We start from the raw sequence: 17,139 nt of genomic DNA on the forward strand, positions 1-17,139 counted from the left end.
TGTTCCAATAACGAATGTGTCCTTTGCTGATGGCAGCTGCAAGTGAAGTTTGTAATCAATGAACCATGACAGGTGGAACCAAATACCATTAGCCATTGGAGGCAATACGTCATGGCATTTGGCGCCAATGACCGAGGCAGGTGGAACAAGTAAACGTAAATATTTGCAGTCAATAGGTAATGACAAATGGAGCTAATTAATCAGGAAACACACGGCTCTCTTACAAGGGTGCAACAGAGGGAACAACGGTACACAAGGTTCAAGGGGGTGAAGGGCTCTTGGAGGGAGACCATGGGTTGCAGGAGGCTATGAGGTGCCACACGGGAAAGACAGCATGAGCTCTGTGCTCAAAACCCAAAGTACAGAGGGCGCAAGAAGGGGTCCTGACACAGATTAGTACATTAATTTGGCTGTCTCACATTCGTGACAAGCTAAAGAAATGGTTTAACCACTATTTTTAACATGTAGTAAAAATCAATGTGATTGATGAAGTTAGATTTTTAATGAAGATGTAGGAAACATAACGTTTAGAAAGTTAATCTTTACATGCCTGAGGCCTTTGCATAGCTTGTCAGCATCTGCCTTGTGTATGTTCTTCCTTAATAAGATGTGAAAAGCATCCCCGGGGCTGGGACATTGACTTAGGAGTATTGGGTAGCAAGGGCTGGGTTGAGGTTTGTGACACCTGTCAGCCCAGAAACACATTTAGGAGGGTTCAGGACAAGGGTGTTGCTAGCCCATTCATAGTCTATTATGAGAAGAACCCTCAAGAAGGGAAGCCCCTTTCTTCTTTTGGCCCTCTGTTGCCAGTTGGGCAACAGCCCATTAAGAGGTGTATAATGTTATTATTTATTTTTATTTCAGAGAAACAATTCTATCACAGATTGGACATGGTCATTCACTTGCCTTGAAGTAGGAGCCAGGGGCAATTCAAGACAACTTGTTTTATGTTTAAGGGACTAGAGATTCCTTCTCCTTAGACAAACAGGCTAAATCTATGGACACTTTTGATAACTAACTCACCCTACAGAATACATCTTCAAAGAGTATTGCTACTGCAGACTGAGTGTATTAATACTGTTCATTAATGTCACACTGTTATTTCATCACAGGTATTTTAAATGGAATTAGCCCAGTCAAAAGATCTTTGGATTCATATGTCAATTTGCCTATTTTCCAAAATCAACTTAATGTATTCATTCATATAATCTAAATACAGTGCTCACTATATTTTCATGAAGGTCTATGGAATTTTAAGTTACTTCATCAGTGAATACACTAGGGATGGATGTGACTTGTGTAATTGACCGTACTGTATTTGCATGAAACTATGGCAAAAGTATGCACAATTGTGTAGAATTATATGAAGCATGCAACCAGGCACTTACCTCTATTTTCGAAGCAACAGAACAGAAACAGAAGTACCTGCTGCTCTCTATTCCTGTACACTTGCAATAGGCATTTTACATTAAATTATTCAAAAGTATCTGAGTGTGAGTAATTGTATAATTTCAGTAATTTCACATCAAAGGAGCATCGCATATTGAAGAAAATGTGTCCAATGTTATTCAAATTCTATCCATGCATAAAATACACAAATATGTAATTAGAGCATGTAAGGCGAATTGTGGATGAGATCTTGTCCAAAATGCCTAACCTATTACCAGATGTGGTCAAATATATTAGTATATTTCTAGTCAGTATATGTCTGTGTTAGCATTACTTCCTCCTAAAAATGGAAATAATTAGTCAGCCTCATAGGAATACATGCGTCATTACTTAATGTCCTTGTGTAAAGTCCCATTGCCTACCCAAATTGTAGTTTTCGTTCCACCTTGCGTTCCATTATTGCCATCCACCATCTGCTGGTACTGTGGAATCCTGTATTGTGCCTTAAAATTACTAACTCATTCTGTTCTTTCATTCTTGATTGAGAGATCCTCCCTCATTTCCCCTTCCTCCATTTTCTATCTGTTCTCCCTCTACTATAGAACTTTGGTCCTTTCCTTCTTGATTAAACCCACTTTCTACTGTGGTTTTAAACATTCTAAAATACAATTTCTTCTTGTTTGGACAATCTTACATATTCACATCTCCATTCCATTGTTCACAGTTACAGAGAAGAAAATGATGTTAAAAAAGTATGATTTTGCCAGAATATGACTGGTGCCTTTATGTATAGAAGAATCAAAGAGAGTGACTTTGTCACCTTTATCCATTAAGAACATTTGATAAACCCATGCCAGTATTAGCAGTCAACACTCTTCTCAGTTCCATCAACATTAAAAGCATATTTCCTTATTTTGTTCCATTATTCACAAATGGCATCCCTAGCGTTCTTTTTTCTTAAGACTTCTTGGTGCTTTATTTCCAATCTCTTAATCCATAATGTCTCTTGCTTGCTCACAATTAATTATCTACATACACTTAATAGAAATGTCAACACCTAAGCCACAATTTGAAATGCCATCTCTGGGACTGTATGCATAAAAACGTAAACATGTTTTGCTATAGATTATTGTTAGGTTTTCATCCAAAGTATATACTTTGGTTCAATTAATCTTTGCTTTGCTCTTCTTTTAGTCTGTCATACCTAGTCATATAACCCACATGGGCATTGGATAAATAGACTATGAAACTGCTATGATATAAACACATTCTTATTTAAATTTCTTTTCCTGTGTAAGAATGATAAATTATGTTGCATTTTGTTACAATGTTACATTTACCACAGTTCAAGCAGGGAAATGTGCCACTTTACTTTGAGTGTTAGTTGTTGCGCTTTATTTCCCTGTGTGCACCATCTTGTATATGACCCTGGACAGTGTAGTATCTGATTCTCAAAGTGTAGCCTGGACACAAAACATTCAGGCCCATATTTGTCTTTTTTAGCGCTGCATTTGCGTCGTTTTGTGACGCAAAATCGGCGCAAACGTACAAAATACAATTGCATTTTGTAAGTTTGCGCCGATTTTGCGTCAAAAAATGACACAAATGCGGCGCTAAAAAAGTATAAATATGGGCCTCAGTGTGCACTGACTTAATTACAACCTGTTCTACATATCTCTCATCTTATTTTTATACAATTTCTTTTCCTGTTGTAGATAAACAAGGAGTTTGCCTGAAAAGGCTTTTTAAATTTGCTGTCTAACTATAGTATTTCTCAATGCTTCAATATTATTTTATTAGACAATAGAGAACACTGAATTAATTTTGTTTTTCATCGATGTCATTATTTTGTTTTTCTAACCAACCAATTTGCATGAAATTTCTTTTGAGGGTTTTCTTTGGCCACTTCAAAGGTAGATTATTTGTATCCTCTCCGTTTTAAGGTTTTTCACCCACATATTCATTGAAATTAAAAGGTTAGTGTTTCCTGTGGATCTTTTATGTCTGAGAATGTCAATAAAAGGCAAACCCTAGATAATTCAACTATCAAGATAATGGTAGACTCAAGATATATGTTCTTGCCTGTCAGTGTTCATAGATAGATGTAACCAAAGGTTGATTTTCTTTATTTAAACTGCTACATGAAGGTAATTATTCAATGGTGTTCGATATTAATTCTGAATTTCAAAGATATGTTTAATACATTGGTATCAGCAAATATTGCCATTAACATTTGCTCATCTGCTGAATTCCCAAGATCTTGTCTGTATATATTCAGTAAAATAGTAATTGTTCTAAATTTCCCTCAGGGCACAGAAAATGTTCACCCTCAAATATATCAATGTACAAAGGCTCCATGCCTCAATCCACAGCTGTGTCTGAGGCCTTCATGCAGGTGGCCCCCTCAATATTCTTTTCACCTACTATAATGATAGTAGTGGATTATGTGCATTAATTGCATCATAAGAGCAAGTAAACACTCCTGTGGCAGTAAAACTTATTTTACTGTGAGCATTCCATTGTTCCAACGTTATAGATTCACTACATCTAATGCAAATAAAGTGAAACTGGACTCTGAACTTCAACCATTGATACTTGTCTTATGAAATGTCCCATGTCTTTTGAGATATGGCTAATAACTTGTCAGTGATTGATTTCAAATAATTCAACCATACAGCTTGGCAAAAGAGAGCTTGTGTGTGTTACAATTGATTACTTCAGATAATTTGTAGGCCTTTGTAGACATTGGAACCATATCAATTATTGATGTGACTGAGTGTTTCTTTGTTAAAAACATTTTGTCTTTCAATTTATCTATATGTTTTCATCCGTGTCCACCAAGCCTCCAGCTATCATTTTTCATACTCAGATATAGGGTAATTTGGAATACATATGTACGTGTTGATATCTTGAACTTGTCTTCTTCCTTGTTGCTTTGTGTTCATTTTGGTAATCTTATTTGTTCTATATTCGAAAGATTGTTCCTGAATCGTTGGGAATGCACTTTATTTTCTCCAAGTCCTTCAAGATGCTTGTTTGCATAGGTTCAATATACTGGTTTATCACAAACATAAAATCTCTAGTTTTGAGTCAATGTATGATATGTTTCTTTCAGGGTTTTACTCTATCATTTGTTGGAGAACTTTCTCTTCAAACTCACTTAGACCAAGATAATTACTGCTATCCTTTACATTTTTCATAACAACTATATTTTGTCTCTTCAATCTTTCTAGGTATTGCTTTAAATTTGGTGGCTTGAAAAAAACTGCTGCTTTCACTGATGATATTCCTTCCTTCCTGGGGGTCAGTGTTAGTGTTTTATGCTCTTTCAGTTTATTTCCTGAATTTCCATTTATTTTAGAGCTTCGCTTCTTAACGTAGCTTGACAAACTGATAGATATGATGCTGCTGAGTTTTCTTGTGCAATACTGCTGATACCATTTGTATTTACACTATTTTTCATAAATATATGTGGGTTGCCTATGTTATTTTTAAATTGCTTCTGTTATATCTCACTTTTGTTTCTTTCTATTTTATTAACATTTGCCCTTGATCTATATCAAGTTTTCAAGTGAATAATCCCAGAATGTGTTGTTTAATCAGTAACATTGTCTGTTAAGAACCATTACATTTTTAGGACAGCTCCTCAATTGTACGAATAATTAAATCTAATTACCACCAATATAAAATGCTGTTCCACCTTAATACAAAATCCTTATTTTCCTTATATCTTATTTGCCTTAGCAGCTACTACAGTCCTTGTGAAAGTCTCTTTGACCTCAAATATAATGTCAAAGCTGAGGTATGTTACACCCGCCGAACCTCTTTGAATTGAAAGAATTGTAGTTCACACAAATTCTTACTCATGTCGGGTTCTCTTGTTAGTTTCTTTGTTTGGGGAAGCTTGTCACATTTGTATTTGTTATTCTGTTATAGTATCTATTTCACTTTCTAAATTATCCTTTAATTTTGTGGTTAATGACTATCACAGTAATGACTATGGTAAGCAAATACCCTTTTCACTTGGTCACTCAGATTTTTTTGCTGATGTTTATTGCTAGCTTTTAAATTCTGAACACTGTGACACCACTTTGAGCACCCAGTGTATGTGCCCTGACACCACAACCATTTAGAAATTTGACAAATCCTGAATGGTGCATTTAAATCTTCTATTAGCCTTTGAATACAATGTAGAAACAGCACATTTGGCATTAAAAGATAAGTGTCACCTGTGGACTGCATCGCTTATTGTTCCATCCATTAGTGTTACAAGGAAAATATGATGAAAGGCTTACCATTGAAGCCTGGCTACTGCAGTATACACCCTGCAGTTCAACCTGCTGCAATAACACTTTTTGACAGGTCAGAAATGTCTCTTTTATATATTAGTCAATCAGAGAATTTGTAAAGTGCACTACTCACTCGTGAGGGTCTCAAGGCACTGAGGGGGGTGGAGGGGGAAAGGAGGAGTGCTGCGGCACTGCTACTGCTCGAACAGCCAGGTCTTTTGAAAAGTCTCCTGAAGGTAAGGAGGTCCTTGGTCTGGCGCAGGTGGGTGGGAAGTGTGTTGCACGTCTTGGTGGTGAGGTGTGAAAAAGATCTTCCACCGGTTGTAGTTATGCTAATGCGTCGGATGGTTGCGAGGGCGAGGTTGGCGGAGTGGAGCTGTTATGACGGGGTGCAGAAGGAGAGCCGCCTGTGGAGGTATTCTGGTCCGTGTTGCACAGTGCTTTCTGAGCATGGGTGAGGAGTTTGAAAGTGATTCTCTTGTTGATAGGGAGCCAGTGCAGGTCTCTCAGGTGGCCTGTGATGTGGCAGTGGTGGAAGAAGTCCATTATGAGGCATGCAGAGACATTCTGGATGGGTTGCAGCCTTTTCTGGAGTTTAGCCGTGGTTCCTGCATAGAGGGCATTGACGTAGTCCAGCATGCTGCTTACAATGGCTTCAGTGACTGTTCTTCTGGTTTCCATGGGAATCTATTTGTATATCTTTCGGAGCATGCAGAGGGTGTTGAAGCAGGAGGAGGAGATGGTGTTGACTTGCTGGGTCATGGATAGTGAGGAGTCCAGGATGAATCCTAGGTTCCATGTGTGATTGGTGGAAGTTGGGCGGATCCAAGAGTGGCAGGCCACCAGGAGTCATCCCATGCGGAGGGGATGGAGCTGAAGATGAGGACCTCATTCTTGTCAGAATTGAGTTTGAGGCAGCTCCTCTTCATCCATTCGGCAATAGCCTTCATTCTTTCGTGGAGGTTGGTTTTGGTGGACTCCTTGGTGAGGGAGAGGATCAGCTGGGTGTCGTCGGCGTATGAGATGATGTTGAGGTTGTGTGATCATGCAATGTTAGCAAGTGGAGCCATGTAGATGTTGAAGAGGGTCAGGCTGAGGGACGAGCCCTGGGGTACGCTGCAGATGATTCTGGTGGCTTTAGAGGGGAAAGAAGGGAGGAGGGCTCTGTTGCGGATTCCTGCATTGCTGAGGCGTGTGCGTAGGGTGTAGTGGCAGATGGTGTTGAACATGGCTAAGACGTCCAGGAGGATGAAGGATGCGGTTTCACTGCTGTCCAGTATGGTTCTGATGTCGTCGGCGGCGATCAGGGCAGTTTCGGTGCTGTGGTTGCTGCAGAATCTGGATTCGGAAGGGTCCAGAGTGCTGTTCTCCTCAAGGAAGCGGGTCAGTTGTCTGTTGACAGCCTTCTCAATGACTTTTGCTGGGAAGGGAAGCAGGGGTGTAGGTCAGATGTTCTTGAGGTCCTTGAGGAGGGCGTTGATGTCAGTGTGTTTCCAGCTCTCCGGGAAGGTGGCGCACTCGAAGGAGCTGTTGATGATCTTCCGGAGTTAGGGTGCGATGACATAGCTTGCTTTGTTGAGGATGTGGTGAGGGCAGAGTTCGCATAGTGAGCCGGAGTGGGTGGTGTTCATGATTTTGATTTTGTCGTTCTCGTTGACGGGGGTCTGGGAGAGCAGGAGGCTGGTCGTGGTGAGTCTGTGGTGTTGGTGGTTGCTGGGGGGGCTGAGTGCTGAAGCTGTTGTGGATGTCTGCGATCTTGCGGTAGAAGTAGGAGGCTAAGGAGTCACAGAGGTCTTGTGATGGTGGGATATTGTTGGAGCTGGGGTTGGAAAGTTCCTTCACAATGTTGAAGAGCTCCTTGTGGCTGTGGCATTGTTGTTCATGCGTTCCTTGAAGGCGGTTCTCTTGGTGGTATGGATGAGTTGGTGGTGTCTGCGGATGGAGTTTTTGAAGGCTGTGTGGTTTTCCAGTGTCTGATCTTGGTGCCAATTCCTCTCGAGTCTTCGGCATGTCTGCTTGGATTTGTGGAGGTTGGCAGTAAACCAGAAAGCCTTTCTGTTGGTGCGTCTGTTGGAGGGATTTTTGATCAGGGCAAGGGTGTTGGCACAGGTGTCGATCCATTGCCTGAAGTTGCGGGTAGCTGTGTCAGTGTTGGTGGTGTCGGTGGGTGGGTTCCGGGAGAGGGTAGTGATTAGTTGGTCTTTGGTGACCTTGTTCCATCTGCAGTGGGGAATCATTTTTGGGTGACAGTGAGTTGTGGGTTTCTTGAAGGAGATGCAGTTGTGATCTGTCCAGTGGAGTTTGGTGGAGTGGCTGAAGGAGACATGTTTGCTGGCAGAGAAGATAGGATCGAGTGTGTGTCCTGTGGAGTGGGTCGGTGTTGTGACAAGCTGTTTGAGGCCTAGGTTGGAGAGTTTGTCGAGCAGGGTGGTGGTGTTGTTGTCGTTGGTATTCTTGAGGTGGAAGTTTAAGTCCCCAAGGTGTATGTGGCCAGTGGATGTGAGAGCGTGCGTGCTGATGACGTTATTGATGGAGATGCTGAACTGCTGTCGGGGGCCAGTGGGCCTGTAGACGAGTGTCCCTCGGAGGAGGGTGTTTGGGTCGGTGTGGTACAGGAAGTGCAGGTATTCGGCGATGCTGAGGGTGTCTTCGCTGCTGGTCGTGATGCTGAGGGTGTTCTTGTGGACGATGGCAATGCCTCCACCTGGTTTGTTGGAGCAGTCCCTGCGGGTGACCTTGTAGCCGTCCTGGATGGCAGTGGCGATGTCAGGTGCTGAGGAGGGGTTCAGCAAGGTGACGTCTGGGGAAGCTGAGTTGATGAGGTTCCATACTTCTACTGTGTGTTTGTGGACGGAGCGGGTGTTGAGAAGGATACATCTGAGATGGTTGCGTCCTGCTTTGGTGGGTGGGTCATTGGCGTGGAGGCTGGTGAAGGTGTAGTTCCGGCAAGATGAGGTTACTTTATTACATTTAACAAGTGATGATATTTGATTGAGAGCAGGTAGGGATATGCTGCTCACACTGAAATAAATTGTAATTTTAATTCGTCCTTAATGGCAAAGTCATATGTTAAGTCACAATTCTGAAAATGCCACTTTTAGAAAGTTAGGTTATAGGTAAGATGGAAACTGAGGGCCTGACTGCGACCTTGGCGGATGGGCTAATCCATCACAAATGTGACAGATATCCCTTCTGCCGTATTACAAGTTAAATTATATCCGTTGGAACTTGAAAAACGGCGGACGGGATATCCGTCACTTTTGTGACTCAGTAGCCCATTCACCAAGCTCGTAATCAGGCCCTGAGTGTCTCCCGGGAAAACAGTGACTGCCAAGACCATAAATATCAAAATCAATTTGCAAATACATAAAAAAATCATTTTAATCAAATGTATATAAAAACATTCAAAACAATATGATGGCGCAGTGAGTCTGTGGTTCAAGTAAGAACAACTCAGCCCATTTTATTCTTAAGTACAATCAAATTAGGTCTGTAGAACTAGTTGACATTGCTTCGATCCTTTAGACAGCTTAAAGGACCATCATCAGGACTCTAAGAATACACGAGGCAGAGAAAAATGGAGGACTGAGTCAGAGCTGTTAGAGCAGAGAAGGCCATAGTATGGGATTCCAATGTATAAAATGAGTGGATACTAATCAAACATTGCTGAAGGCACCAGTGGTCTTAATTCAGCTACACCTATTGATTGTAAATACACAAAATATCAGCCAAAATGACAGGAAACAAATTGAGGGAGAGAACGTAGTGAATGGGATTAGAGTAACTATCAAGAGTCTCAAAAATAACTATTCAAGGATTGTATGGACTCCCAAAGCCATAAAAAATGCCAGCATAGTTTGGATTGGGTTCAGGAGCATCTAAAGTGAGGTGTCAGAAAATAATGTAAGTAAAAAAAAAGGTTGGTAAAGAAATTATGTAGGAATAAATGTCCTATCATGAGGATGCCTAGGAATGTGAGCGGGCAAGTGGACCACTTCTAGAATGTAAATGACCCTCCAGAGGAGTACCACAAGATCTTTCAGGATGGCAGCCAAATACTGATTGATAGGAGAGCTGAGGGAAGTCGATTGGGTGTTCTCCAAAAGATCGCTGCGTCCCCTGGGTAACAGACATGAAGTAAGGACTGCTCTAAATATTGATACATAGGTCATGGAAATAGAAGAAGGGCAGACCAAAGTATGGAAAAGGAAGTCTTGTGTCTAGTGGCTGCCATGTTGGAAAAGGGGCTATAAGTTTGGTAAATAATCAGAAAAAATAGATAAATAGTAAAAGAGAAAAAAAGGGTATTATTGGGAAATAAAACAAATCAAAGACAAATTAAATGAAAAGTAAAACGGTTTACAATTAATTGCTGCAATGTACACAATTTGATGCAAAACTGATGAGAGCCTTGTGGAGTGCCCATAAATACACATAAAGAAATTCCAGACAATAGCCAATCCATTTGGTTAAGGGAAAATGTCTCTGTGTAAGTTCAAATAAATAAGTCCTTTCTTCCTGTTGGTTTAACCCTGTTTCATTGGTGTCCATTTTCACAATCCACCTTAATTCTACCTTATTAAGCAATTTTTCCATATTCCGTTCTTTTTCAGGTTATCTGAGGAGACTGATTGCTTGCAATTGTATATCATTTACTGTGTCAACCTCTGTTAATTGGTGTTCGACTAAGGGAGCAGATAAGGCTATGGTTTGACAACTGATTTTTGTGTGGTTTGTGCAATGTAAAGTTTCCCACATGGACATGTTATTGCATACACCACATTAGAAGTATTGTAGTTGGAAAAACATTTAAGGGGTACCACAATATTCAACATTTTGGACTCTATAGAAAAAAGGACATACACTACAACTGCTACTTTAGAAAGTTAACATTTTCCTGTCCAAATGATTTCTACTTTCTGCCAGTGTCCTCGGTCTCCTGACAGTGAATTGCTCTACTGTTTAGGTTTGGGTATTCCTCAGAAAAAGTGACTTTCAGAAAGGGGAGTAGGTGTGGTAAGGATGGATAGGGGCAGAACTGTGCCCTGTCCCACTTGCACTTCAAAGAGCTGGCTTCCACCACACATAAAGAAACCTGACAGCAGCATGTTGCCATCCCATACTTTTTGGAGCCTTGAAAGGGTAAGGGAAGAACTTTCCAAAAACAGATTTGGGGATAGTATAGGGAATCCCCTCACACAAGGCCATGCACTTGGAATAAGCATTGGACCTCCAGAGCTACACAGCAGAACACTCCTTGACCTGTGGGCATTACAGAATGACTGACTTGCTGCCAAAGGACTGCCCATCCACTTTACGACTGCCTTTTTCTATGAGAAGGAAGACTGGATCTGCTTATCTTCATACCAGGCTAACTAGAGTGACTCCAGGGGGGCGTGGCCAACATGGCGGCCGGAGCGGACGTGTGATCCAAGCTCCGCTCACGGCCCACCACTAATCGGCGAATTTAAGATGTCCCTGCAGCCGCCAGCAACTTAAAAAAGGCTGCGCGGGGACACAGCAAGCCAGCAGCAGTGATCGCCGCTGCGAAACTGAAGAATCGGCTGTGAAGGAGTGGCGGATGTGCGAGGTGGGGCCTTGCCCGAGCCTGGCCGGATCTAGCCACGGAGACGGTGCTGAGCGCCTGAGGAGACGTGCCGGCCCGAGGGTGGAGCAAGGTGGACCGGAGCTCCCCACTCAGGAGCGGAAGCGGTCTCGCCCTCGCCCTCGAGGGGGATTAAAAGCACTGGCGGCAGCCCTATTATACAGGTGAGGGACACGCCGAGGTGTGGGTTGGACTGGGCCAAAAATCCCATGAGCGAGGTGGGACATCCGACAACGAGAGGCGGCGCCGCGGGCGGGCCCGACCGGACGTAAAGAGACTTAGCCCTTGCCCGCCCGGACCAGTAATACGGGCGGCACTGCACCCCTGGGGCCTACGGCGCTTTCGAGGAGAGGAGAGGCTGGACGGTGCCCCCCAAACCCCCCCACCAAAAGCAGGTACGACTTTTTCCCCGAGGGGGGACGGGGCAAGATAAGAGGGCGCGCAAAACAAAGGAGAATAAGCACATATAAAACAAGCATAAAAAGCACAGAACAGAAGAAAAGACTAAAAGGAAGAACAGGCAGTGTAACAGAAAGAAAGCGAATGAAAACTGCTAAAAGAATTCGATGAATAAGCTCCCCATAGGAATCAACAGTGAAGTGTGCTCACATAAGACTACAGAATCTGAAGCAAACGGTGGGTTATAAAACAACAAAGAGCACCGGGAATAATATTGCCCCATACAATAAAGAACGTTAACAGGACAAGCACAAACATGGGCAAATCAAAACCTCCTAAGACCCACCCCAACACAGAGACTGAGACAACCCCTCTAGAGGGAGAAATGGACACTCAAACGGATGCTTTGCGAAAGATGTCCGAAACCCTGGCTGCACATTCCGCGCAATTCACTAAAGTGCTACAGGCGGTACTAGACACGAAGACCTCATTAGAAGGGAAAATAGATTCAGTGGTATTAGAAGTCAATCTACTCCGTACAGATCAACGGAAACTGGCGGAAAGAGTTGACAGTACAGAGGCGGTACTGGAAACGGCCCAACCAGCAATAAATGAGTTGAAAGCTCAGCTTCAACGAATGGAAAATGACATAACACTATTACAACGCAGGACGGAGGAAGCTGAAAGCCGTTCACGAAGGAATAATGTAAGGTTCATGGGGGTTCCGGAGCGACTAGAGCTCCCGAATGCTGAACAATATCTAGAACAATGGCTCAAAGACACAGTATTACCTCAAACCACCGCACAAACGTTAATAATAGAACGTGCACACAGAATCCCAGGTGGACCCCCCCCGCCCGCTGATAGCAAGGTTTTTGAATTATAGGGACCGTGACCAAGTGCTGCAAAGCTTCCGTAACAAAAATCCGATGCGAATGGAAAACGCCGAGATAACAGCGTATCCCGACTATACAATGGAGGTCCAACACAAGCGTGCTACCTTTGCCAGAGTGAAGCAAACCCTCCGCGACAAAAACATTGCCTACTCCCTCCTCTTCCCGGTTAGGCTGAGAGTAATAGATGGCGATAGAACTCTATTCTTCCCATCAGCAGAAGATACATGGACATGGCTCCACGCTAAGGGACTGGTAGACCCAGTAATGGAACCGGACGGATGTAATGAGTGGCTAATACAGTGTCCTAGAAGGAAAAGGAAAACTATAAATAGGAGTCAAGCCAGACCGACAAGATTGCAAGCAGCAAACGCACAAGCACAGGTCCTTAAGGTGGCGACAACACTTACATCCGCACAATCAACACCCAGATCTGGAAACAGACACTCGGACTCAAACTCCTCACGAGATCACCCGAGCCCCCCTCCTTCACCGCTCATGCCAGGACCTGAACTGACGCCACGCACAGCAGATGATATATGATGCAACACAAGTAAGCCAAACCAGGGCATCGACTGGGCAAGCAACATACCAAATAATGGCAAACACAATCGTTCTGGAATTAACCCAAAAAAATATATATAAACTAATACATACAGGACAGAGCATATCCACCAATAAATGCGTGCAACACTTGAATATCGAGAAAAGCTGACAAGCACGAACTAACCCAAAGCGCAAAGTAAAGTTAGAAACCTGAATGTCTATGGCAAGCAGGGACACAAATCCACTCATATGGGCCATCGTCGACAGCTGGCCCGGGACCCTCTCGTTGACCACGCTCCCACACCCACCGGGGTTACCGAATGGACTTGAAAATTCGAAATGCTAAACGCGGCAACGGTTGTGCCGCACAGTTTGGTAGAGTTAAAGTTTTGGTTTTTGTTAAGGATAATATGCCAGCATGAATGACCCAATTGTGGACACAAAGGATAGACACAAGGGCGAGGGGACCCAAGACGGAGATGCTAAGTTTTAAAAGACCCGCAATTATTGCAATGCAATTATACAACGGCATAAAATTAACACTATGGCTACATATAAAGTATTAACCTGGAACGTCAGGGGGATGGCAAACATGAATAAATGCAACAGAATATAATTATCTTAAACGCCATAAAATTCACATAGCAACATTACAGGAGACACACTTAGCAACTGAAGATTTAAACAAGCTGACCAGAAAATTGTCAGGAAACATATATGGCACCACCACGTCGACATACACAAAAGGCGTATTAATATGGATAGCCCCCGACGTCCCTTACGCAGTGGACCACACACAGATAGATAAAGAAGGGAGATATGTCCATCTGAGAGGCGTACTAGACGGCAAACCACTAAACATTACAGGCGTATATGCGCCCAACGCTAAACAGACTTTTTAAAGTCCACTTATACAACACTGATAAGAGACCCACTGACTCCTAATATATGGGGAGGAGACTTTAACTGTGCACCAGATATCAACATGGATAGATCACACCCTCCACTAGTGAATGCCCCAAGTAGAAGACTTTCACAAGCATTACAAAACTGGATGTCAGATAGAAGATTACATGACATATGGCGAAATCTACATCCTCTGGATAAAGAGTACTCATATTTCTCCCCTGTACATCAACTACACACTCGCATTGACTTGCAATTATACACATATGAGCTTACAGTATTACTAGTCAACGCAACCTACCTGGCTAAAACGATATCAGATCACTGCCCCTTAGTGTCAACGATACGATGGGGTAGAACACACACGAATGCGCCTACTTGGTGCCTACAGCCACCTCTACTACGCAATCCCCTCTTTAGAGAGGAACTAGCAGAGAGTATAAATTCTTACTTTAAAACGAATGCAAAAACCACATTGTCGCGAGCTATAGAATGGGACAGCCACAAGGTGGTTATAAGAGGTATATGCATGTCCACATCAGGCGGAGTTCGCAAGACACTACATAAAGAATTAAGTGAAATAGAAAGGGTAATTAGGGTGGCAGGGAATACAATGGAGCAAAATAGGGGGGGAACAGATAACATGACTGAGTTGAAAAAGCAATGGGCAGACACAGATGCGCGACTACGGAAGTACGACTACTGACACTACACAGCGCGCATACACGCCGAAGGCGATCGATCTAGCAGATTGTTGTCTTGGTTACTAAAAGGCGAACAACAACATTCTACTATAAATGCCATCCGAACAGAGAAAGGCAATATCGTCAATACACAGATAGAAATAAATGAGACCTTCAAACAATACTATGCAACATTATATAAAGCAAACCCTCCCCCGACCGAACACCAAACACGTAAATTCTATTGGGCGCTCCAATTAACTAAACTGACTGCAGAACAATGGACAGAGTTGGAAAAACCTATTGATTTAAATGATATTCAACTGGCGCTAAAGCAAATGGCGCATAATAAAACACCAGGAGGGGATGGGCTCCCAGCGGAATATTATCCGACCTTCAAAAAACAAACAATGGCACCATATCTAGAAATGCTGCAAGAAGCATTTGATAGGGGGTACCTCCCAGAATCACAGCGCGAAGCAATAATAGTGGTCCTTCTCAAGAAGGGGCGTGATCCACTTGATGTCCGGTCATATAGGCCACTATCATTGTTAAACTCTGACTGTAAACTGCTAGGGAAAGTGCTGGCAAACCGATTACTCCCATTAATGTCTATACTGATCCACCCAGACCAATCCGGCTTCATACCTGGACGTAGCACACATATGAACATCAGGTGCCTGCTGCGACTAATAGCCGAGACACCAGAGCTAGATTACGCAAGGACGGCAGTATCACTGGATATAGAAAAGGCATTTGACACACTGAGCTGGCCACATTTGATGAGTTCCCTTAAAAATATGGGCTTCGGCAATACATTCATAAAATGGATAACAATACTGTATGCAGACCCGAAAGCAAGAGTTAAAACAGGTAAAATTATATCGGAAAAATTTGAACACAGCAGAGGTACCAGACAGGGATGCCCATTGTCACCACTGCTATTTGCAATAGCAATGGAACCATTGGCAGCTCGCCTACGACAAGAGGCCCCAAAATGGGGCATCCCTGACAGCGGGGCCTATAAAGTTATCTCACTATATGCAGACGATGCACTGATATACCTACGTAATAGCTCGGAGTCCCTAACAGATATACTACACCTATTAGATACATTCGGGGACATATCGGGACTGCGGGTAAACTGGGCAAAATCATGCCTGTTCCCGATGCAACCAATACCAGACCCCCATAGGGAAATAACCTCCGCCCACAAACTCAAATGGTGCCATACCACCTTCAAGTACTTAGGGGTACAAATTCATTACAGCGAACAAGACCTGAGAGAAGGTAACCTAGATCGGATGATCAGGGCGACAAGAAACTCAATGCCCTTCTGGTGTTCACTCCCACTATCGCCCATGGGGAGAGTAGCTATAGCCAAAATGATTATACTCCCACGTATACTATACTATTTTTCAGCACTACCACTTAAGCTCCCCAAAAGCTATTTCACGCCACTAACCAGCCTATTAACAGACTTGATATGGGCTACAGGTCGACGCCGTTTAACCCTAGCTAAGGCATACTTACCACTAGAAAAAGGAGGGATGGGTGCACCCCAATTCGAACTCTACTATGTAGCAGCACAAATGCATTGGATCATGGATTGGATGTGCAATCCAAATGGCCCAGAAAGCCAAATGGTAAATACACTAATAGGACACAAAGATACAATACATTGGCTCATCAGCCATGATAAACTGACAAAGACTGGTAATATATTACTGGAAGTAGTGGACAGGATATGGCATCGATATGTAATGACAACAGGACGAAGGCCACCATACTCACCCAAAATCCCGTTACTTGCAACCCCGGGACTGAATAACACAACGCGATGTTTTAAATTAACCAGATGGGTTGACAAAGGGATTAATTCAATTGGCGACATATTCAAAGTAGGACATTTCTTGACATATGAAGAATTAACAAGCAAATATAACCTGGGGAAAGGCGAATTTCTCTCATATAAGGCACTACAGCAGGTGGTGCGCAGCACCTGGGGAAATGGCAACAATGAACCCGCTACAGCTCCAATCCTACATGAGCTATTAACAGGACTAGGCACACAAGCGGATATAACCTGGATATATAACATCCTAGAGGGACAACCAGAAGAGCCCCAAACACAAGCAAAAAATAAATGGGAGACAGCGCTAAATATATCCATACATACAAAACAATGGAACATGGCACTACTAACAACAAAACACATATCACGCAATGCCCATTTCCGATCCACACAACTCAATTATCTGCACCAGACATACCTTACCCCAGCAAGAATTAAACGCATGTTCTTACAATCCAACCCGGAATGCCCAAGATGTGGGACACCGGAAGTAGATTTCCTACACATGACGTGGAGCTGTTCACCATTGCACAGCACATGGCATGAAGTAACAACACAAACAGCTTCATGGTCG

Source organism: Pleurodeles waltl, chromosome 2_2 (genome assembly GCF_031143425.1).
Source record: "Pleurodeles waltl isolate 20211129_DDA chromosome 2_2, aPleWal1.hap1.20221129, whole genome shotgun sequence".
Taxonomy (NCBI): Eukaryota; Metazoa; Chordata; class Amphibia; order Caudata; family Salamandridae; genus Pleurodeles; species Pleurodeles waltl.